Source organism: Convolutriloba macropyga, chromosome 13 (assembly GCF_964194025.1).
Source record: "Convolutriloba macropyga chromosome 13, txConMacr16.3, whole genome shotgun sequence".
Lineage (NCBI taxonomy): Eukaryota > Metazoa > Xenacoelomorpha > Acoela > Convolutidae > Convolutriloba > Convolutriloba macropyga.
This window is the reverse complement of record NC_134480.1, coordinates 14,538,898-14,564,664: the sequence shown is the minus strand read 5'-3', so window position 1 is coordinate 14,564,664 and position 25,767 is coordinate 14,538,898. Positions and strand designations below refer to the sequence as shown.

The window sequence follows — 25,767 nt, the reverse complement described above, 5'->3', positions numbered from 1 at the left end:
TCATTTAAAAGAAGAATTTTTGGCAGGAATTTTTAGAAATAGATACTCATACAAGTCTTTAAGTATAGAATTGTTTTTTTTGAAAAGAAGTTGAAAACCTTTTGCATAATTTTTACTGTTTTGAAAAAAATATTCTTCTACTATCCCATTTTCAAAAACGTCATTTTTTTTACAAAAGGTTTCTCTTCATTTTTCCACTTGTCAGTTTTTTATAAATTTTTTAAGGTGAAGTTTTGAATTGAATCATTTTTTAAATGATAATCTTTTTTACTAAAATGATTTTTTTTAAAAATTGTTGTGTTTTACACACTGTTTTTAAACAAAAATGTAAGGATTGATGTTTTTTTATTTTTTATTTTTCCTTCTTTTCTGTTTTTTATTTTTTTAATGTAAAAATTTAAATTTAATTTATTTTGTTTTTGAAAAAACAAAGTTTTACTAGAATAATTTTTTCTTTCAAAAATGCCGTTATTTACATAAGGTTTTTAACAAAAAATGCAACTTGTGTTGTTTTTTTATTTTTCTATTTTTCCTTTTTTCTGTTTTTCAATTTTTTAATGTAAAATATGAAATTTAATTAATTTCCTTTTTGAAAAAACAAGTTTTACTAGAATAATTTTTTTTCTCAAAAATGCCGTTTTTTACATAAGGTTTCAAACAAAATATGCAACTAGTGTTGTTTTTTATTTTTCTATTTTTCCTTTTTTCTGTTTTTGAATTTTTTAATTTAAAATATGAAATTCAATTAATTTCCTTTTTGAAAAAACAAGTTTTACTAGAATAATTTTTTTTCTCAAAAATGCCGTTTTTTACATAAGGTTTCAAACAAAATATGCAACTAGTGTTGTTTTTTATTTTTCTATTTTTCCTTTTTTCTGTTTTGAATTTTTTAATGTAAAATATGAAATTCAATTAATTTCCTTTTTGAAAAAACAAGTTTTATTAGAATAATTTTTTTTTTTCAAAAATGTCGTTTTTTACATAATGTTTTTAACAAAAAATGCAACTTGTGTTGTTTTTTTTTTTTTTCTATTTTCCCTTTTTTCTGCTTTCGATTTTTTTTATGTAAAGTTTAATTTTTTTTGAACAAACAAGTTTTACTAGAATAATTTTTCTTTCAAATATGTCGTTTTTTACATAAAGTGTTTACCAAAAAATGCTATTTTTGTTTTTTATTTTTCTATTTTTTCAGTTTTGAATTTTTTTTTTAAATTTTTTATTGAATTATTTTTTTTCTTAAAAAATGTTGTTTTCTAAAACTTTTTTTTCAAAAATGCTGTTTTTTACCTTATGTATTTAACAAAAAATGTGAATTTTGTTGTTTTTTATTTTTCTGTTTTACCTTTTTTCAGTTTTGGAAGTTTTTTTGTAAAATTTTTAATTTAATTTTTTTTTGAAAAAATTTTGTTTTAGTAAAACATTTTTTTTTCCAAATGTCCTTTTTCGCATAATATTTTCAATAAAATATGTAAGTTTGATGTTTTTTCTTATTCTATTTTCAATTTTTCAGCTCATGATGTTTTTTGCAATTTGTTTAGCAAAGCAGAAAATTGTAAAAATCAATTTATTACAATTTTTACAAAAATCATTTATTCAGTACAATTATTTATTACAAATTAATACACATATTAAAAAAGTTTGCGGAAATCTATAACAAATCAAGCTTTTGATTACAAGCATATTTGTTTTAATTTTTCATTTTAAACAATTACATTTTTATTGATATCATGTTCTTCTTGAGAAATTCCGATTTATTCATCGTCTCATGATAAACATACTTCAGAGTAAACACCGGTACCCCGGGGTTTACTCTGAAGTATGTTTATCATGAGACGATGAATAAATCGGAATTTCTCAAGAAGAACATGATATCAATAAAAATGTAATTGTTTAAAATGAAAAATAAAACAAATATGCTTGTCATCAAAAGCTTGATTTGTTATAGATTTCCGCAAACTTTATTAATATGTGTATTAATTTGTAATAAATAATTGTACTAAATAAATGATTTTTGTAAAAATTGTAATAAATTGATTTTTACAATTTTCTGCTTTGCTAAACAAATTGCAAAAAACATCATGAGCTGAAAAATTGAAAAATAGAATAAGAAAAAACATCAAACTTACATATTTTATTGAAAATATTATGCGAAAAAGGACATTTGGAAAAAAAATGTTTTACTAAAACAATATTTTTTCAAAAAAAAAAAATTAAATTAAAAATTTTACAAAAAAACTTCCAAAACTGAAAAAAGGTAAAACAGAAAAATAAAAAACAACAAAATTCACATTTTTTCTTAAATACATAAGGTAAAAAACAGCATTTTTGAAAAAAAAGTTTTAGAAAACAACATTTTTTAAGACAAAAAATAATTCAATAAAAAATTTAAAAAAAAAATTCAAAAACTGAAAAATAGAAAAATAAAAAACAAAAATAGCATTTTTTGGTAAACACTTTATGTAAAAAACGACATATTTGAAAGAAAAATTATTCTAGTAAAACTTGTTTGTTCAAAAAAAATTAAACTTTACATAAAAAAAATCGAAAGCAGAAAAAGGGAAAATAGAAAAATAAAAAAAAACAACACAAGTTGCATTTTTTGTTAAAAACATTATGTAAAAAACGACATTTTTGAAAAAAAAAATTATTCTAATAAAACTTGTTTTTTTCAAAAAGGAAATTAATTGAATTTCATATTTTACATTAAAAAATTCAAAAACAGAAAAAAGGAAAAATAGAAAAATAAAAAACAACACAAGTTGCATATTTTGTTTGAAACCTTATGTAAAAAACGGCATTTTTGAAAAAAAAAATTATTCTAGTAAAACTTGTTTTTTCAAAAAGGAAATTAATTAAATTTCATATTTTACATTAAAAAATTGAAAAACAGAAAAAAGGAAAAATAGGAAAATAAAAAACAACACAAGTTGCATTTTTTGTTAAAAACCTTATGTAAATAACGGCATTTTTGAAAGGAAAATTATTCTAGTAAAACTTTGTTTTTTCAAAAACAAAAAAAATTAAATTTAAATTTTTACATAAAAAAATTAAAAAAACAGAAAAGAAGGAAAAATAAAAAATAAAAAACATCAAGATTTACATTTTTGATTAAAAACAGTGTGTAAAACACAACAATTTTTAAAAAAAAATCATTTTAGTAAAAAAGATTATCATTTAAAAAATGATTCAATTCAAAACTTCACCTTAAAAAATTTATAAAAAACTGACAAGTGGAAAAATGAAGAGAAACCTTTTGTAAAAAAAAATGACGTTTTTGAAAATGGGATAGTAGAAGAATATTTTTTTCAAAACAGTAAAAATTATGCAAAAGGTTTTCAACTTCTTTTCAAAAAAAACAATTCTATACTTAAAGAATTGAATGAGTATCTATTTCTAAAAATTCCTGCCAAAAATTCTTCTTTTAAATGACCAGGTAATCTATTAGCAAAGGCAGCACGCTTATTGCAATATTCTGATGGGAAGAATTGCTGCTGGAGTTTGCTTCGAAATTGTCACTGTAATCGCTTTGCATCATCCAGTATCAGCTGCCGGGAGTTCATTGCAGAAGCCAAAAAAACCCGCGTTTTTGAAAAAACATTTTATGAAAACAATCTTTTTTCGTCATTAACCGCCATTTTTGAGAAAAAAAACAGATATTACAAAAACAGGCATTTTTTGACATAAATTTTAATTCAAAATTGAACTTTAAATAAAAGTTAATTTCGAAAATGCATTTGTAAAACTCAAATAAATTATATTATCAAAGTATCAATTCAAAAGCATACATGAAACTCAGCTTTTTCTGAGTGTAAAAAGAGAATATTACAAATTAAACAGTCAATTAGTCACCTCAGGAAATAATAGTTTTTGGATCTGAAATTATACCGGAAATACAAACAGATAATCAGTCAAAGAAATAACTTCTCAACCTGTTATTTTAGTAACTATACAACTCAGCAGCTCGTCTCAATTTGCTCGATGGAGGACACATGTTGTCTTCGTTTTTATCACCATCTGAATTTTTACTTCCCACTCTTTCAGGGTTATTGACATCAGGAGCCCTTCTCTTGACAGTCTTTTGTGTACAAGACGCTGTTTGCTCAGATTTGAGGGAAAATTTTTCAGATATTTTTTCACTTGCTTCATTAGATAAAATATGATCTTGGCAATCTGTATAATCATTGAGTACAGGACTAAGGATGGTTACGGCAGACTTGATTGAAGTATTTTCAACACTCGATGCTCCCTGTACTTCTTTCAATGCATCTTGTCCAGTGTCCGTAGAAAAACACGCAAAAGCGACTGCCTGGTCAGATTTTTTGTTGTCTAACTTGGGGTCAAGTGCGTTCTCTTCTTCTATACTTGCGATAATACTCTCTGTCAATGACCCATTTTCCCACTCGTCACAATCCCGATCAGGTTTCTGCTCCTGCAAATTGTCATACTCGTCAGACACACACCAGAGAAATTTAAGTTCTCTCTCCTCCTCAAAATATCCCAATTGATTTTCATACATTGGTCTATAGGACAACTCATAATCACAGAATTGTGCACGGACTGATCTGCTCAGTTCCATGTTGTCTGAGACTTGTAAAGTTGTGTTTTCGAAGTGATTCTCGTAGAAGTCTACAGTTGTCTGTTTGTATGGAACAGAGACTTCAGGCATATTCTCGATTGCAATAATGAAGACCAGAAGCTGCCTCGGAATTGAGAATGGAGGTTCAGCTACCCAGCCGAAGCACGTCTTCCTCTCCTTTATAATTGCTACATCATCATTGAAATCGGGGAAGAAGAAGTGGGCCTTAAGATTTCATTCAATTTCACAGATTTGATATTCATTATTCCAGCGTTTTTAAGGTGACGACGGTTGAACTCCTAAATAAATTGAAAATACAGATATTGAAAAAAACTTTCTCTCTGAAGAAATAATATGCTATTTGCGAATGAGTACGATGATTATAAAAGCCCATTATTCTTTTTTTGGTCTGTTTTCATATTCTATTACAGAGGTGACTTACCTGGAATGGGAAATAGGAAGATATCCTAGAGATGAAGAATCTGCACTGAAAGGTTTATAACTGAAAACTTAGGTTTGTAGGAAAAGGAGATTAAAATTGTCTCCGAAAAAAAATGAAAAGGTCTAACTATAGCTAAGTTATTGAACAGAACGAAAATAAGCGCAATGAGTTGAATTTTTGTTTGTGCACTACAATAAAAAATGACATCATTATGACGCAATAGTGACGTAATTATTACAATACTATGAGTAAGGCTTCAAGCACGTGAGCTGTGCATGCTTCGATAAAATATGAATAATATCGTAAGTAGTAAGGATTATTTTATGTTCACATGAGTTCAGTGACCCCATACAATACATAGGTATACCTAATTGAAGCAATCATATGACGTAGCTGGAGTAAATTTTGTTCCAAAGAGGTCAGTGGCCCTCTTACACAAAATGATCACGTAATTGTTAATAATCGAGAAGATAGTAGGACGTAATTGTTAAATTACGGTGATTGAACTTTTAACGATTAATTCTGTACAATAGCAATAAGTTCGTGACAAATTTGTACTCATTAAACCTATATCGATCACCTGAGAAGATTCGTCTTTACAAAAGATGATCTCGAAAATTGATGTTTTAAGGTCACTAAATACTTGGATTGTTGATAAGAAATTAAAGAAAAACGTATGATGGCCAGATTGTCCAATTCTTGATATTTTTTAGATAGATATTTGATAAAATTTTGTTATTTTGGTTGCAATTTGGGTATTTTTTGACAAGATTTCGCTATTTTGTGGTAAAAATGTGTATTTTTGCCGACACTTGTGTCTCTTTGTCTGGCAATTATTGAGATATTTTCACTAGAACTTGGTTCCTTTTCGCAGGAATTAGGTATTTTTGGCAAAAGTTTAGTAGATTGTGGTAATAAATGTGTATTTTTGCTATGAATTGTGTAATTAATGACTAGAAACAGATACTCTTGGGCCAGAGTTGTTTTTTTTGACAACAGTTTGATATTTTTTGGTAACATTTGGGTGTTTTTGACAATAATTGGATATTTTGAGCCACGAATTGGGTATTTTTTGGTCAGAATTGGTTTTTTTTTGGTCAGAATTGGGTATTTTTTTGGCCAGAATTGGGTATTTTTTGGGATGAATTGGGTATTTTTGCCAAGAACTGGGTATTTTTTGGCCAGAATTAGGTATTTTTTGGAAGAATTGGGGAGTTTTTGGCCAGAATTGGGTATTTTTCGGGAAGAATTGGGTATTTTTTGATAAGAATTGGGTATTTTTGGTCAGAATTGGGTATTTTTTTCGGAAAATTGGGAATTTTTTGCCAGGAATTGGGTATTTTTAGCCAAAAATTGGGTATTTTTTGGAAGAATTGGGTATTTTTTGGTCAGAATTGGGTATTTTTTTTTTGGAAAATTGGGTATTTTTTCGCCAGAATTGGGAATTTTTTGGGAAGAATTGGGTATTTTGGGAAGAATTGGGTATTTTTTACCAAGAATTGGGTATTTCTTGGCCAGAATTGGGTATTTTTTGGTCAGAATTGGGTATTTTTTGCGAAAAATTGGGTATTTTTTGCAAGGAATTGGGTATTTTTGCCAAAAATTGGGCATTTTTTGGAAGAATTGGGTATTTTTTGGTCTGAATTGGGTATTTTTTTTGGCAAGAAACGGGTATTGTTTTCAAGACTTGGGTATTTTTCGACAATTTTTTTTGGTTTCAGATTTCAGAATCTAAAACTTCTGAAAAAAAACTATAAACTTATCCTCTCTTAATGACTTATAATTTATGCCCACTGCATTCTGCGTTAAAAATTACAATATAAAGATGTACTGTAACACACAACTCCAAAAAAATTTGAGGTTTCAGGTTTCAGAATCTAAGACTTCGAAAAATAAAAGTTTGTCCTCTTTTCACGATTTTTAAACTGTATCCATTGAATTCTGCGTGAAAAATTACGCTATAAAGATGTACTGTAACACAAAATCCAAAAAAAAATGTTTCAGGTTTCAGGTTTCAGAAGCTGAAACTTCGCAAAAACCCAAAAAATGAAATTTATTAGGGTCAAAGAAATTACTATCAAATGCTTAGTTCAAAAACAACATAAAGGGAGTTGATATAGTATACCATTCTTGAAGAAATCTTTTTGTAGTTTGCGGTTTGAGAAACTAAAACTACAAAAAACTCAAACCCATTATCTACAATTGACCGTGAAATTAACACCATTGAGTTCTACTTCGAAAAATACCCTCTAAAGTTGTACTGTAACATACATTTTTGACCAAAAAAAATTTTAGTTTGAGGTTTCAGAATCTGAAACTGTGAAAAAACGAAAAAAAATTCAGTGAAGGGTTTTCTGTGCTTTAGTATTTTTCATTGAAATCTGAGTTAAAAAATTTTAATCGATTATTTGAACAGCATTATCTGAAAAAACTTTGTTCATGGTTTCGGGTTTTTGAAACTGAAACTACTGAGAAATAAACCAGAAACTACGAAAAGAAACTGCCAAAAGGTCTTGCATACTTTCACATCATCAGGAGTAAAAAAAATTAAAAAAAAAAAAGAAATTTTCAAAAATTTTTTTACAGAGGTTTTTGTGAAAAATTTCCGATAATTCGAAATTATTCGAAACAAAACTTTATTAATAATCAAAAACTAAAAAAATTTTATAATTGAAAAAATTATGCGTAAATGAAGTGTATGGAAGAAAAAATTCTGCAGATATAATTTATTTAGTAGATAAGATTTGCTGAAGTGCATTAGAGCGGATGCATTTCCCTGGGGTAATTAAGATAATTACCCCTGGGTAATTATGTTTTTAGGTACGTCTTTGGAAAAATGATGAAAATAGGCTATAGGTAATCTTTATACATAGGTACGTCCTTTTACCCCCCCCCCCCCCCCCCTGTCTTGCTCCGATATAACTACTACCGGCTGATGTGTATTATCTGACATAATCTAGCAAATTGTTTTTTTTTTGTTGTTATGATAGTGAACAAAACTTGTCTTCAGTTTCATTTTGCAGTGGGAGTTTAATGATTTTTTTGAAGTACAAAGAAGGAAATGGAATTAGGAATACACATACATTCTCACCTGAGCTAACTTTTTAATACTGTTGCTAAGGCCATGTTCTCAAAATTGCAAAAATGAGAGCGCTCCAATTAAAAGAAAAACATAAATAAAAAAATCAACTTTTGTCAATAAGGTCAATATATCACCTGTGATTATTAAAGAAGTTAAACATTATTTTAAAACTCGCAGTTCTGTGTGACAGTCGATACAACAGAAGCTTTCGCTTCTAAAATCATTACAGCTAATTATTTTTAATTTTCTGATGCAAAAATAATAAGCTAACTTATAATTTAGAAAAAGGAAGCACCGTACATTTTTTGTTCATACATTTTTGTAGTTTTAATTATGGCAAAACAGGAGGAAAATCTTCACATAGACGTCGAATTGGACAACTTGAGATCCGAACAAAAAGCAGAGCCCGGTTCCCAACATGGAATGTCAATTCTTGATGGGGGTTAGTACAAATTTTGTTTTGTATTATTAATTTCTAAAAAAATGGCTTTGTTTAATTATCTCCAATATCAGTAACTCCCCAAATCGAGACCGGATGGTTATCTTGTAGGAACCTAGCAGATTCTGGCAGAAATATTGCTATCTTCCGAATTCTGACAGAAAACTGGTTATCTTGCAAGATTCTGCCAGAAAATCTGTCAGAACGAAGTGTTACATGCAGAACCTGTTAGATAGCATCTAGTTCAGACAGCATCGTGTTTTCAAACGTTTTATTCTGTGGCCTGATTTTTCAAGCTTTCCGCATTTTCATTCAAATTGTAACTCCATGTTATGACAAAAATAGATTTAAAAGAATTTTTAAAAGAAATATTTAAAAGAATTACAGTAAATAAGTTTACATTAAACGTAAGATAGATGGTATTTACAATTACCTATACAAATTGAAAATATTTATTTCAAAATATAAATTGACTAATTGTTCCGACCCCTTTTGAGGGGAGAGGAACTATATACTCAAATGGGTTTTTTTTGTTCAGTCAATTTTGGCCGATCGATATATTCATCGTAGAGAGTTGAGACTGGTATCATTAGAAAGCTTGTCCAGCGTAGAATATGGAATTAAAAAGATTTTTTTGATTTTCGTTTTTGACAGGGAGATATCGAGGTTTAAACTTTTGAGAAAATAGAGTGAATTCCGTTAATTTCATTCACCTTTTTTTCTGACTTTTTGACTAAAATTTCGCCAATTTTGATAAAATTTAATAAAATTTTTCAATAAAAATGTTGATTTTACGTTTAAAGACAAAATATATTGTCCGATATTTCAATGAATTTTTTTTTGTCACAAATTCCGGCTAAATATTTCACAAAATTCAGTCTTTTTCATCAAAAACAGCACGAAATAAGTTTCTTTAGTCCACTCTGAATAAATTTGCAGGAAGTGCACACCCAAATACCACTAACACAATCTTTGCAGACTGAAAAGGGGGCTAATTCCACTTCAGATTCCGTTGAGAGTGCCCTGTAAATAAAACATTTTTTGCTAACTTTATTCGTTAATTATCAAAAACGCAGCATATATTTTTAATTTTTTAACTACAAAATATCATAATCAATGACGTTCCGAAAATTAAATATTCCTAATGGGCAATAAGCATTAGCAGGACTAGTTCTGTACCAATCTTGGACCGTTACAATCCAAAAATAATTCGGATCGTCGTCGGTCGGATTTTATAAAAAAAAAATTGGATCTTTTTATATTAAATAAATAACAGAACATTTCGAATCAAAGCTCACTAGTGATAGGTCTTATTATCTCGAAATTAATTATCTACTGGATTACTTGAAAGTTATGGTCGTTTTGACTTTTAAAATAATTGATTTTTAAATAAAAAATGACTTATTGAAATTTGCCTCCATTTTTCTCTTAAATTGGTCAACTTAAGCTTAGTTTCATCAATCAAAGAGTGCTCCCTCTTTCTGTTGAATTCAAATTTAGTCTTTGTTGCGGTTTTACGCCTCAAATTATGGTGTTCTGGCTTTGATACTACTAGTTTTCACAAATTTTTCTTTAATTTTTAGATATTTGCCCATTTTTCATGTTTTCTAGTTTTGACAAATTAACACTTTATTGTCAGTTCATCGGTCACATTTTTTGCGTTCAAAATAACGCACTTTTGATATTACTTAAATCGTTAAAGATATAGATTGTGGTTCTTTACAGCTTCGACAGTATTTTCTGGAAGAATTTAATTGAATTTTTAATTTTGTCTTTAATTGTCGTTTTTACTTTGTCTTTTTAGTCGTATTTAATTTTCTGTACAAGAACCTGGTTTGATTGGCTTTTCCTGGAAGAGTAGATGAGCTGCTGTTCTGATATTAGAAGATAGATAATGGCTTTCATGACTTGAAATGAAAAAAAAAACATTTCAACATCACAATTTTGTCTGTTTGTTACCTGGTCTCGTTAATTAAAGGTTAAAGATGACTTTATTTTTGGCAAGCGAAGGTGTCAAAAGGGATTGGTGTCACAAAATCTAATGTTTTTTAAGAATTTGTTATGACTTTACTGGCTTCGACACGGGTTTTTCACAAAAGAAACAAGTTAATTTTTGATTTTTGTCATATTTGACGTTCTTTTTGTAGACGTAACACATATTCTGGATAATTGAAGGTCTCAAGGGCTTCCTTTAGAAGAATAGACGAATCTATTTAAATCATTCATATTGTAATTAATGGCTTTTATGTCTTTGGAAATAAATTTTTTTTCGAAAAAAAAACAAATATTACATAAATTTGCTTTTTTTCTTTCTTTGTCTAATTGTTGCTTATTTTCAATAACAAGCAGCCACATAATACATTATCTTTTTTCAACGAAGGTGCAATTGAACATACTTTGGGGGCCAAAGTATGGCTTTACGGCTTCCAAAGCATTTTCTGGCAAGTTTTAATTGATTTTTTGTTTGTTGTCTGTTTGTTGCTCTTTTTGTAACTGTATAAAAATTGAATACCAAGAGTTCTTAATTCCCTTCTATAGAAGCCTTGGTAATTGTAAACCTATGGGATATTTTAATTGATTCCTAATGGTTTTCATTACTTTGAAATTAATTGTTTTTTTAAAAATATATAGCGAATTTTCTAATTGTTCTTTTTTGTCTTATTGTTACCAAGCTTTATTATGAACTGGTGAAAAACCATTTTTTTTCTGGTGAATTACAAGTTATTTTGTTTATTTTCAATTTTATCTGACGCTATTTTGACTTTGTTATTAAGTTTTGTTTTTTAAAACGGACATAAATTTTTTGATGTAATTAATGTATGTTGATGATGTTTGATTTTGCCGTTCGTCTTCGCTCGCTTTCTTAATATCGGCATATCTCATCAATCTAATGCATAATTTTTTACTCCACTGAGTTATTTGCTTTGGAGGCTATCTTTTCGTTCATACACCAGTTTTTTTGAAAAATACTTGATTTTTTTGTGTTTTTCCATCTGTTCCTCATTTGGTAGACAATTATGCCAAAATTGTGGATGAGCCGGGTCGGAACTTTATGTGCGATTGCACATTACCGAGCCGCCTTGTTCTTATATAATAATTCATGTCGATTTCGTAGCTGCCGTTTTTTAACATACACTTAAAATGTCGCCATTGACATAGTTTAGTTAAAATATGACTTTGACTTCAGTTGTTTCTTCTCTAATCAATGGCCTGACCAAAACAAATTTTCAATCTGTATTCAGGTTTGTGTTCAATTGTATTTGTTAGTTTGTTATAACGGCTAAATGTGCGAAAACTGTCTATTGCATTATGAAAATATTGGTAACCCGTCTGTTGTCGCGAGAACACCAGCTTTTGACCAATTTTCAGGAGAATTGGCAACAAAGCAGGCACATTAGAAGAACAATGATGATTACCTCGTAATTTTTTTAACAGGAAATTGAAAAAAACTTTCAATATTTGTGTGTTGTTTATAAAGCACATAACACGTAAACAATCATTTTTAAATAGGAATTGGAAAACTTAATGGTATTATGGAAAAATAAAACAAATTTGAACACTGATTTTAACACTTATCAACCTCAACAACCAAAAATAAATTGAAAAAAAAATATGTTCGAATCAATTTTTGATTGAACACAACGGACGAACTCGAGCAGCTCCTGATACCGCATTTTGATTTGACCACATTTATAGCTAAAAAAAATTGGCATCTGTTGAAACTCTTCCCTGTGTATTAAGTGATTACTGCGCGTTATTTTTTGACGTTGGCCTTGAATGAACAGTTGCTCAATCCGATGGAAAATTGGGAACTTGAAAAAATTGAAAATGAAAAAATACCATGAAATGTTTGTGTTTGGTCAAGAGGTGAAGAAATTAACAAGAAGATAATAGATTCAGTTGTCTGATTTGCCCCTATACAGTTAGCTGATGCTCATCACCATGAGAAATAGTTTTGGTTGAGCATTTTTCTCAAACGACTGATTGAAAAAAGACATTTAGCGGGGAAAATTTCAGCATCACGCAACTCCTATGAGAACCGTGAAAAATTATGTAAAGCAATGATAAATCGAATAAAAAAGAAAATTACAATGTTTTGAAAAAAATGATTTTACGATAAACAAATATCCAAAGCTCCTGTTTGATGAAAAAGGAGGAAAAATCTTTTAGACTTATATTGAACCACAAAACATTCTCATTTTCTTTTGTACGAAAATGTAGGCAAATTAACAAAATCGTCAAAAATTAGTAAAGCAATAACGCAGAGGACCATGAAAGTTTAAGTCAAAGAAAAGTTTAGTGTAAAATTGACTACTCGAGTCACGATTAGACATATTACTGCGTGCTTAAATATTATTATAGATTTGTCAAAATGTAAACTTTGCTTAAAAAGCCACAATAAAATAGTTCTGAGAACAAGAAATATTGATTCTATCAGTAGCAGTTGATGCTAACATTCATCAAGGATAAATTTTTTTCCTGATATCAGTACGGTTTTTGAGAACTTAATTTTAAAATTTTTTCACAAACTTTTGGGGAAACATTCTTTTTTTCGGCCGTTGATCATTACAGAGTGAGAAGAATCGGTCTTGCATTCATGCTAGAACTAAGTTAACGGATATCATTGCAAAACCAGACGGTAGGAAAAAATGGATGTGGTTATTTCATTCACTTTCAGAAGGCTTTGAACTCATATCTCAACGACAGAACCCAATTTGTTGTTTAGGGATATGTTGGCAATGAACACAGCTGTGCCTCATGTGTCATTTATTCGACAACGAATATGTTTAATTCTTATAGATAGCATTACCCATAAATTGAACTTTAGCAATGTAGTTCTGTTTGCAGTTAATACTACTAGTCTACATAAGGGCAAAAACTGAGAAGAAACAGTTTTCGAAGTCAACCATTTAGAAATAGAGAGCAGGTGCAAGACTAAACGCTACCTTTTTATTCAAAAAAGTGTACATTTGTTCCTCTTGGGATAGCCCTCAAGTCCTCTAAAGTCACCCTTCGTTGAAAAGTTACTGATACTGTTGATTCCTTCTCATATTTTGGGTTCACAATAGACAGTAATTATGTTCAAATCAGTTCGGTTTGTAGTTAAGCAAAGTGCAATGTGATAATTTATCAAGCGCGTTAACTTTCTGTGGCTCAAAATTGGGTAGGTTCCAAAAAATTTATACAAAACTAGTTATTGACTACGGACTCCTTGTGTATCGTAACTGCTCAAAACTCCAGTTACAAAAACTTGAGGCAAGTTTTAAACTGTCGGACACGTTGCGGAAACTCTGGATACTTTATATGTTTGAAACCTGTTCATCTTACAAATTTTCCAGAAACCATACAACAAACTTGCGGAGTGTCTCAATCTTCTTAGTAAGACCAAAAAAAAGCAAATATCAACCAAGCAGCTCTTCAAAAACTGTATTAAAACCATTGCCAATATGTAAAGCAAATTTTGTTTTAAAAAATGTCCAAGAACCAAATCATTGAAGACGTACAAATTTGCACGGATATTGGTCGGATTACAAAAGACTTAAGGAAGCTAAACAAAAATGAACTTCATTAATATTTGTACCAAGTTTTTTTTCTGTATCCTTAATTGACAACACAAACTGTGTTTGATGTCTTTCTATAACTATAGTAATGACTGAACCTACTCTTCGTTGTTCGCAAAATTTTTAGAGATCTCTCGATGGGCTTCTGCGAAAGAGCTTGAACAGCTCGTAAGAAGTCCCCTTGTAATTTTTTGACTGTCCCATTTTTCTTATTTTCTTGGTTTCTGCATTTATGTAGATAATATGGATCCTGTTATCACTACATTGAATTCATTCATTCATTCATCCATTCATTCAACTTCAAAATTTTCATTCAAATTATGATCTGCTACGCCATGAAAAGATTAAACCTATTTTTAAAACTCAAAATAAACCAATTTTCTAAACAATTAATCAAAATGTCTTTCTGAAACAGAAACATACATAAAATCAGACATAAAATAAATTGTTGGAGATGAATGCAATAGGAAGTTGAAAGGCTTAAAGGAAGTTGAAAAGATATTGAAAAGGGTTTAAAAAAGTGAGGAAGCGCTCATTTTTTATCAGTACAAATTTCCTTGGATGGATAGAATGTCCTTTCTGCTAAAGAATAGTTAATCACCGTGATTATTCATAGAATTGAAATTTATTAGCGATCTCATAAAATGTCCTGCTAGTTGATGTTTATATTTGTTTCTTATTATTTTATATTTTTTTTATATTTGCGAAGTGAGAGAAAATTGTCTGAAATCAATAAATTGCGCATACAGGTAATGTGATATTTGAATATCAGTAAATTTCAGTAAACAAAACTCAAATTTGTCATTGATTACTTTACTTTGATGTATCATTTTAGTAATAATCGATATCCCCATTAGAGAGCGAGTAAAATATTTAAAAAATTTTAGATTCATTTTGAATTCAAGAACCCATTTGTTTGAATATTGAAATTCGGGATCTTCCCCTATATACCCCCTCCCCCGTTTAGTGTTTATATAACGCACAGATCCCCAATCTTTAACCCCATCAACTTATCATAATGGGGGCAACAATTTTGTGGGAGGCTATAATGGGAAAGACTCGAAATTCCATTTCCTTTTAGTTTGGGTCAGCGCAAACTGTTTTATCTCCGCACTATTTATTATATATATTTTTTACAGAAGATGGTCGCCAACCCATCGAAAAACCCGAGGAGGGAATGGATGATGGGGCAAAAGGGGAGGAAGAAGAATCCGGAGAACCTGAACAGAAAAAGGCGTGCAGGTGTCCATTCACTATCTACGTGAAACTGTTGCAATTTATCGCCGTGATTGCAATAGCTGTTCTTCAGGTTCAATTGTACACGTCTGTTCGGAACATTGTGAACTTAAATCTAAGGTAAGTACCAAAGTTCCGGTTATAATTTGATTTGGTTTTTATTCTGGAATGTGGGGAGGGGGGTGCATCATGCATCAATTTCAGTTTCATATTGAAGGGGGAGGAGAAGATTGGATAACGTGCATCAATTTCAGACGGCAGAGGGAATTGGTTAGAGTGCATCCCCGGGTTGACCACCTTAGACACCCGGGTGGAGGTGTCACCGCTAAAAATCGCTTAAAGATGTAAGAATTGCGGTGAATTTGAGTAAAAAGTGAAAAGTGTAAGATTTGCGCTCAATGCGATGAATGCGGTGAGAAAAAAATTTTAAGCCGTTAAAATTTTTCTCACCGCTTAAGCTGTGAAAGAAAATTTTTCACCGCTACTACCAGAATTCGTTGAAAAAAACTTTCAGCGCTACCAGGATGCGGTGAAAAAAATTCACCGCTAAAATCGCAAATCTTACAAATATTCACCGCTTTCACTGCATTCAACGCTAAAAAATGCAGGCGCTTGGTGAGTTTTTTTACCGCAACCTGGTAGCGCTGTAAGTTTTTTCACCAAATTCTGCTAGTAGCGGTGAAAAATTTTAACCTCACATTAGTTAACCTCACATTAGTTTTTGACCGAACCTCGACCCGGGCGAAACTTTGGAAACTTACAAAGACTTACACGGTGCCAAAGAAAATTTACGAAACGTTGTACGGTGTAGTTTCTACGGCACCATAGCCAATGAAAATACGCCTGATGTTCACTAAATTTTACCACGAAAGAGTTTAAATTTAACAAATTTAGTGTTGCCCTTTATAAGGCCGTGCCAGGTTCCAGAACTCTTCCAAGGTGTAGTGTTTTGAATATATATTTCTCTAAGTAACCTAAGCTCTCATAAAAAATGTGTTCCATCAAATTCAGTAATAACAGGACGCACGAGTGCTCACCTGAAGCAAAAAATACACGCAAACGTCGTGTATAATTGAAGAGACAAAAATTAAGCAGAACAAATTTATTACTGTGTCACTGGTTTTTTGTTGATAAGTTGAGTTTTTGACCTAGAACACTAATTGTGCAGTATGCCTGATACCAAGTCTTTAAACTCAATCAATTGTTGCTTATCATTATACACTGCTAAATTTCAGATACTCATATCTGATTGTAATACATCATTTTATATAGGAAATTAGGTGAGTTCGTCCTAATTTTTCCTCATCAATTCCTTAATCTTGAACAGTGACTAACCCTAATTGCAGGGCCAAGCTGATTGGCTGTTTCTTATCAGCATGAAAGACTGAAAACTCATGTTTATGGCCAATGAATCAGATGGGTTTCTTTTAAAGCATTGAATCATTGAAAAAACGTTTTAACTAATTGAAAAGCGTTTTGAAATCTGACCCACTTTAGCTGATCGTGAATATTCTATTGCGACGCCCAACTGACGTTATAATGTCAGACTTTTTTGTGTTTGACGGAAGGTGCAGAATTGCTTTGCAAACTAAAAAAAAAGATAAGAAAAAAGAATTAACCGAAGAGACAAAATTTAAGGAAAACATTTTTTTGGACGCACGTGTTTTTTTTGTTGATCGGTTAAATCTATGAGCCGTTACAAAAAATGACAAGCACATTAGAAAACAAACGCAGCAATTGTTTCAACTATTTCAATTAATTACGAATCACAGTTTTTCAGATCCTCACGTCCGTCCATAGTTTTCCTTTTAATATAAATTTTCGTAAGAGTTCTTCCTAATTCTTTTAGTTGCAGGGCATATTTAATTGGATGCTTCCAACAAGCATGACAGGTTTAAAGTTTAAATTTATAGTCATTGAATCAGATACATTTCTTTAAAATCTAGTAATGTTTCTACTAAATGAAAAGCACTTTAATGTGGCCCGCTTTAGTTGAGCGTGAATATTCAGTTGCCATGCACAACTGACGTAAAAAAAACTCTGAGAAACTTTTTTGTTTTTGACGGAAGACGCATGATTGATTTTAAAACTAAATAAATTAAGAAAAACGAAAGTAATTGAGGAGGTCAAATCACAAGAATTTACCAAAAAATCGTCCGAATTCAAAACTTCCCAAAATAAGTTGTGATTTTTGAAGAAAAGTCGTTTTTTTTGGACAGATTGGTGATCAGTTTTACTTTTTCTCGGTCACCTAGAGCAAAATTGGGTAATCTATGATCGTTGATTTTTAGTCCACACACTCAGTAAACTTATTAACAAGAATTTAGGTCTTAAAGTGTTATTGTATCTTTGTTTTCATGTTTGCTTGATTAGGTGTACTAACTCCTCTAAAATATAGGTTTTTAAGTATAAACTGTTTTCAAATAAATCTATAAATTGTATTTTGTTTGGTCCTCTGACGCTTGGAACCTGTTAGTTAATACCAGTAAAAATCTCTTAGTTGATTGAGAACCCTAATTTAGGTTAGGTACAAAACGTTTCAGTAAAAGAAAGGTTTTTTTTCTTAGTTAAAAAGTTAAATTTTCAGAAATCTTCTATTTATCGAGATGGCTATGTTCAAAAGATGTTGTGGTTTTTGACACTTTGTGCACTTTGCTAGTTGGTACCAATTATATTCACCATGATTAGCATCAAAACTCCTGGAAAATCGAAAAATGCCAGTATTTAAGTGGAGTTGAGAAAACTTTCCAAAATACATTTGGCTATTTGGGTTTTTTTTCCGTAATAATTTTTAATTGTTCTGTTTGGAGAGATAATTTAAGGGCGTGGTCTTACTTTCTGCTCAATTTCAAGTTTTCTATAGCTATTCCAGTGGCTCCACAACTGACGGTCCCAGGACAGGTATGCAAAAAAAGGAGGGGGAAAACGCAAAAATTATACCAGAAAAATCTCGAAAATTAGTTTTTTGAACCAGACTAGAGAGTTCTCTGACAGTTTTTCGGCTATTCCATTTTTTATTGCACCCTATTAATCTTAGTAAAGCCTTAATATGGCTTCTTAATAATAATGGTAATCCCTTTTCCGGCACGTTAACAATGTTGGTAAAGCCTTGACTACATAACCTTTTTAATTTTTGTTAGGGCCTAGTACCGAACCTTAATAATCTTGATACTGACTTAAAATGATACCAGAAAAATTTTAATACAGCCGTCTGCAGCGCTTTAGTAATCTTGAAAAAAAACCGAGTACAATTTTCTTCAAAGACTTATACGGTGCCGTACAACGGCCGTACAACGGCCTTAAATTTTTCAAGTTCGGTCAACCGGGGCCAAATGGTAGTACTGAGACATAATGAGACCCGTCTAGAACAACTCATTTCAAAGAGTTAACTCATACGCTTATCCTTCAAATAATAATTCGAAATTTACCTTTGTAGATCAGCAATCAAGAGTCATTTGAGTTAGGATAAATACAAGAATTGGCACTTGTTTCGTGCTATTCATCAAAACTTGCATTTCAAAACATAAAAATATACTTGAATATCAATATGTTTGAAATGATATTGCAGATATAATCAATAAACACGAACAATGTTTTTGTCAAAAATATTTTAATGTTATTTAACTGAATTTTGAAAAAAGGAGAAATATTTGGCTTTTTAGAGGATCTAAAAACCTGCGTAACATTTAATTACGAATGAATACTTAGTTGCACCTAATTTATTGAAAATTATTATCAAAAGTTGTTTCCTCAAGCGTATTTCACTAAAGTAAAACAGATAATATTATTTTCGGTATTGACGGTTTTTGATTAATCTTCATCAGTTTTGTCTCTAACTCATTGATAGTTCAAACATTTTGATCAATTTTAGTTGCATTGTTGGCTTAGTACTCAAAGTTATCTTTTTTAAAGCCTCGCTATTTTTGTCGTCAAGAATACTCGTTAAAAACTTATGCAAATGCTTCAGTAGAAGTTACAAAAATACACTAAAAAACAACGTCTTCAAGTTGTTTCTAGATAATCTAAAGCAAAACCTCATAATAATTCATCAATCAGAGGATTTACGTCACATGGATTCAGGTAAATCTTCTCTCTTTTCAACATATTCGCAGCTCAGAGATAATTGTTCTGAAATGCACGAAATTACAAAATGGAATCTGACAACATTTGTGTAACATTTATCATCATTAGCCCAGTTTTGTGACCTGGATTGTGAGTGAGGAAAATTGCTCCTTATTTCTTCCTTATTTTCTTTAAAAAAGTGTCTCCAAAATATTTTGTTGTAAATTGAAGGATTAAAAAGGCAAGCAGACTTCGAAATAATTTTAGTAATTAAAAAACAAATCTCACGCACTTTCGACTATCTGGTTGATTTTTTTTTATTATCAACGTGTTGTCTGGTTGAAAAACCAAATGAGGTTACTCGCTTGAGAACAGAACATGGTCTAAAAATATTAATTCAAATCTCCTTTGATATCAAAATAATCGAAATAAAACGCGGCGTCACAGAGTTAATTTAACACCGTACTGGAGCACTCACCAACAAATGCTAGAAAAATTGTAAAAAACAGAAAATACCTGGACCTTAAATAAAATTTTAAAACAGCACAGTCAATTTGGCTTTTCCAAAAACAGGTGGCCTCTCATTTATTGAAAGACAAGTAAAATATTACTTCATTGAGAAAAATAAAAACAAAAAATAACAAAAAACTTTTCCGAAGACGATTATGAGCTTAATTCTTGATATCCTATCAATGAATAATTTCGGAATCAAATAATAGAAAGTTGAACTACATTCATAAAATCTTGTTTAGAGGTTCTGGTAGCCTATTTACCAGTGAAACTTAAAAACAATTCTTGATTCGATTCAAAAAACTCCAGCACGGTACTTTTGTGCCTCGCAACTATTGCCTTAGAAGAAGGTTATACAACAAAATTTTTTAAAAAAAAACACATAATTGTACGAACCAATAGAAATCTGCATCACCTCAAGCTCTTATCGTAACAGTTCTAAGGAAATATCAACATTTAGACCAAGGAAAAGAAAAAAAATTGGAAAAGGACGAAAATTAAAGACGAAAAACTTGTTTTGGAACAATTTTTATTCTGAATTAGGGAAATTCTATGAACGAAAATGTAACCATTGAATACATGAAAAAAATGCCATTTTATAAGACAGAAGACAGTTTGTCATAATCAGTGATGGTTAGGCGGCGAAAGACCAAAAAACTATGTATAGCAAAACTATAACTAAGAAGTTTCTAAGTTTTTACCACTATTATTTTCAAAAATATATTACCACTAATATTATCAAAAGTAGTTTCCTCAAGCGTATTTCACTAAAATAAAGCAGATAATATTTTTTTCGGTATTGACGGTTTTTCATTAATCTTTATCAGTTTTGTCTCTAATTCATTGATAGTTCAAACATATTAATCCATTTTAGTTTCATTGTTGGCTTACTATTCAAAGTTATCTTTTTTAAAGCCTCGCTATTTTTGTCGTCAAGAATACTCGGTAAAAACGTATGCAAATACTTCAGTAGAAGTTTCAAAAAAATACTAAAAAACAGCGTCTTCAAGTTGTTTCTAGATAATCTAAAGCAAACCTCATAATAATTCATCAATCAGAGGATTTACGTCACATGGATTCAGGTAAATCTTCTCTCTTTTCAACATATTCGCAGCTCAGAGATAATTTTTCTGAAATGCCCGAAATTACAAAATGGAATCTGACAACATTTGTGTAACATTTATCATCATTAGCCCAGTCTTGTGACCTGGATTGTGAGTGAGGAAAATTGCTCCTTATTTCTTCCTTATTTTTTTTAAAAAAGTGTCTCCAAAATATTTTGTTGTAAATTGAAGGATTAAAAAGGCAAGCAGACTTCGAAATAAATTTAGTAATTAAAAAACAAATCTCACGCACTTTCGACTATCTGGTTGATTTTTTTTATTATCAACGTGTTGTCTGGTTGACAAATCAAATGAGGTTCCTCACTTGAGAACAGAACATGGTCTAAAAATATTAATTAAAATTTCTTTTGATATCAAAGTAATCGAATAAAAACGCGGCGTCACAGAGTTAATTTAACACCGTACTGGAGCACTCACCAACAAATGCTAGAAAAATTGTAAAAAACAGAAAATACCTGGACCTTAAATAAAGTTTTAAAACAGCACAGTCAATTTGGCTTTTCCAAAAACAGGTGGCCTCTCATTTATTGAAAGACAAGTAAAATATTACTTCATTGAGAAAAAAAACAAAAAATAACAAAAAACTTTTCCGAAGACGATTATGAGCTTAATTCTTGATATCCTATCAATGAATAATTTCGGAATCAAATAATAGAGAGTTGAACTACATTCATAAAATCTTGTTTAGAGGTTCTGGTAGCCTATTTACCAGTGAAACTTAAAAACAATTCTTGATTCGATTCAAAAAACTCCAGCACGGTATTTTTGTGCCTCGCAACTATTGCCTTAGAAGAAGGTTATAGAACGAAATTTTTTTTTAAAAAAAAACACATAATTGGACGAACCAATTGAAATCTGTTTCACCTCAAGCTCTTATTGTAACAGTTCTAAGGAAATATCAGCATTTAGACCAAAGAAAGAAAAAAAATTGGAAAAGGACGAAAATTAAAGACGAAAAACTTGTTTTGGAACAATTTTTATTCTGAATTAGGGAAATTCTATGAACGAAAATGTAACCATTGAATACATGAAAAAAATGCCATTTTATAAGACAGAAGACAGTTTGTCATAATCAGTGATGGTTAGGTGGCGAAAGACCAAAAAACTATGTATAGCAAAACTATAACTAAAAACCAAATGAGGTTACTCACTTGAGAACAGAACATGGTCTAAAAATATTATTTCAAATCTCCTTTGATATCAAAGTAATCGAAATAAAACGCGGCGTCACAGAGTTAATTTAACACCGTACTGGAGCACTCACCAACAAATGCTAGAAAAATTGTAAAAAACAGAAAATACCTGGACCTTAAATAAAATTTTAAAACAGCACAGTCGATTTGGCTTTTCAAAACAGGTGGCCTCTCATTTATTCCATTTCGTTTTAGTTTGGGTCAGCGCAAACTGTTTTATCTCCGCACTTTTTATTATATATATTTTTTACAGAAGATGGTCGCCAACCCATCGAAAAACCCGAGGAGGGAATGGATGTTGGGGCAAAAGGGGAGCAAGACAAATGCGGAGAACCTGAACAGAAAAAGGCGTGCAGGTGTCCCTTCACTATCTACGTGAAACTGTTGCAATTTATCGCCGTGATTGCAATACTGTTCTTCAGGTTCAATTGTACACGTTTGTTCGGAACATTGTGAACTTAAATCTAAGGTAAGTACCAAAGTTCTGGTTATAATTTGATTTGGTTTTTATTCTGGAATGTGGGGAGTGAGTGCATCATGCATCAATTTCAGTTTCATATTGAAGTGGGAGGAGAGAATTGGATAAAGTGTATCAATTTCAGATGGAAGAGGGAATTGGTTAGAGTGCATCCCCGAGTTGACCACCTTAGACGCCCGGGTCGAGGTGTCACCGCTAAAAACCGCTTAGGATGTAAGAATAGCGGGGAATTCGAGTAAAAAGTGTAAGATGAATGCTCAATGCGATGAATGCGGTGAGAAAAAATTTTGAGCGGTGAAAGTTTTTCTTACCGCTTAAGCTGTGAAAGAAAATTTTTCACCGCTACTAGCAGAGTTTGGAGAAAAAAAACTTTCAGCGCTACCAGGATGCGGTGAAAAAAATTCACCGCTGAAATTGCAATTCTTACAAATATTCACCGCTTTTACTGCATTCAACGCTAAAAGATGCAGGCACTTGGTGGTGAAATTTTTTACCGCTATTCACCGTTAATCTCACATTATTTTTTGACAAAACTTTTACGGTGCCAAAAAAAATTTACGAAACGTTGTACGGTGTAGTTTAAGGCCGTAATAATTTTTCTACGGCACCGTAGCCAAATGATGTATTTAAATGTGTGTCATTTTTTCATTCCGTTTTTGGAAGGGGTATAACATTTCATAACTCAAGTTTTGTAAGATTTCAAAGGTACTATTAAACCATGAAATTGTTCCGAAAATACGCCCGATTTTCACTAAATTTAACCACAAAAGAGTTTGAATTTAACAAATTTAGTGCGGCCCTTTATAAGACCAGGTTCCAGAACTCTTTCAAGGTGTAGTGTTTTGAATACATATTTCTCTAAGTAACCTAAGTTCTCATTAAAAAAATTGGTTCTGTCAATTTCAGTAATAACAGGACGCACGAGTGCTCTCCGCAAGCAAAAATACCCCCAAACGTCGTGTATCATTGAAGAGATCAAAATTAAGTGGAACAATTTTATTACTGTGTCAATGGTTTTTTGTTGATAAGTTGATTTTTTGACTCAGAACACCAATTGTGCAGTATGGTTGATACCAAGTCTTTGAACTCATTCAATTGTTACTTGTCATTATGCACTACTAAGTTTCAGGTACTCATATCTGTTTGCAATACCCCATTTTATTTAGGAAATTAGGTGAGTTCGTCCTAATTTTTCCTCAATCAATTCCTTAATCTTGAACAATGACTTAAACTAATTGCAGGGCCAAGCTGATTGGCTGTTTCTTATCAGCATGAAAGACTGAAAACTCAAGTTTATGGCCAATGAATCAGATGGGTTTTTTTTAAAGCATTGAATCATTGAAAAACCGTTTTAACTAATTGAAAAGCGTTTTGAATTCTGACCCACTTTAGCTAATCGTGAACATTCTATTGCGACGCCCAACTGACGTTATAATGTCAGACTTTTTTGTGTTTGACGGAAGGTGCAGAATTGCTTTGCAAACAAAAAAAAAGATAAGAAAAAAGAATCAACCGAAGAGACAAAATTTAAGGAAAGCATTTTTTTGTTGATCGGTTAAATCTATGAGCCGTTACAAAAAATGACAAGCACATTCGAAAACAAACGCAGCAATTGTTTCAATTATTGCAATTGATTATGAATCACAGTTTTTCAGATCCTCACGTCCGTCCATAGTTTTCCTTTTAATATAAATTTTCGTAAGAGTTTTTCCTAATTCTTTTAGTTGCAGGGCATTTTTTATTGGATGCTTCCAACAAGCATGACAGGTTTAAAGTTTAAATTTATAGTCATTGAATCAGATACATTTCTTTAAAATCTAGTAATGTTTCTACTAAATGAAAAGCACTTTAATGTTGCCCGCTTTAGTTGAGCGTGAATATTCAGTTGCGATGCACAACTGACATAAAAACCTCTGAGAAACTTTTTTGTTTTTGACGGAAGACGCATGATTGATTTTCAAACTAAACAAATTAAGAAAAACGAAAGTAATTGAGGAGGTCAAACCACAAGAATTAACCAAAAAATCGTCCGAATCCAAAACTTCCTAAAATAAGTTGTGATTTTTGAAGAAAAGTCGTTTTTTTGGACAGATTGGTGATCAGTTTTACTTTTTCTCGGTCGCCTAGAGCAAAATTGGGTAATCTATGATCGTTGATTTTTAGTCCACACACTCAGTAAACTTATTAACAAGAATTTAGGTCTTAAAGTGTTATTGTATCTTTGTTTTTATGTTTGCTTGATTAGGTGTACTAACTCCTCTAAAATATAGGTTTTTAAGTATTAACTGTTTTCAAATAAATCTATAAATTGTATTTATTTTGATCCTGTGACGTTTGGAACCTGTTAGTTAATACCAGTAAAAATCTCTTAGTTGATTGAGAACCATAATTTAGGTTAGGTACAAAACGTTTCAGTAAAAGAAAGGTTTTTTTTCTTAGTTAATAAGTTAAATTTTCAGAAATCTTCTATTTATCGAGATGGCTATGTTCAAAAGATGTTGTGGTTTTTGACACTTTGAGCACTTTGCTAGTTGTTACCAATTATATTCACCATGATTAGCATCAAAACTCCTGGAAAATCGAAAAAAGCCAGTACTTAACTGGAGTTGAGAAAACATTCCAAAATACATTTGGCTATTTGGGTTTTGTATTCCCTAATAATTTTTAATTTGTTCTGTTTAGAGAGATAATTTAGGGGCGTGGTCTTACTTTCTGCTCAATTTCAAGTTTTCTATAGCTATTCCAGTGGCTCCACAACTGACGGTACCAGGACGGGTATGCAAATTAAGGAGGGGGAAAACGCAAAAATTATACAAGAAAAATCTCGAAAATTTGTTTTTTGAACCAGACTAGAGAGTTCTCTGACAGTTTTTCGGCTATTCCATTTTTTATTGCACCTTATTAATCTTAGTAAGGCCTTAATATGGCTTCTTAATAATAATGGTAATCTCTTTTCCGGCACGTTAACAATGTTGGTAAAGCCTTGACTACATAACTTTTTTTTAATTTTTGTTAGGGCCTAGTACCGAACCTTAAAAATCTTGATACTGCCTTAAAATGATAC

At 30.9% G+C, this 25,767-nt stretch overlaps 1 protein-coding gene across 2 annotated transcripts in view; it reads right to left on the bottom strand.

Moving 5' to 3' along the window:
• Positions 1-25,767, bottom strand: part of LOC142351915 (uncharacterized) — a 309,019-nt gene that overhangs the window by 90,416 nt on the left and 192,836 nt on the right. The gene's annotated exons all lie outside the window — the stretch shown is intronic.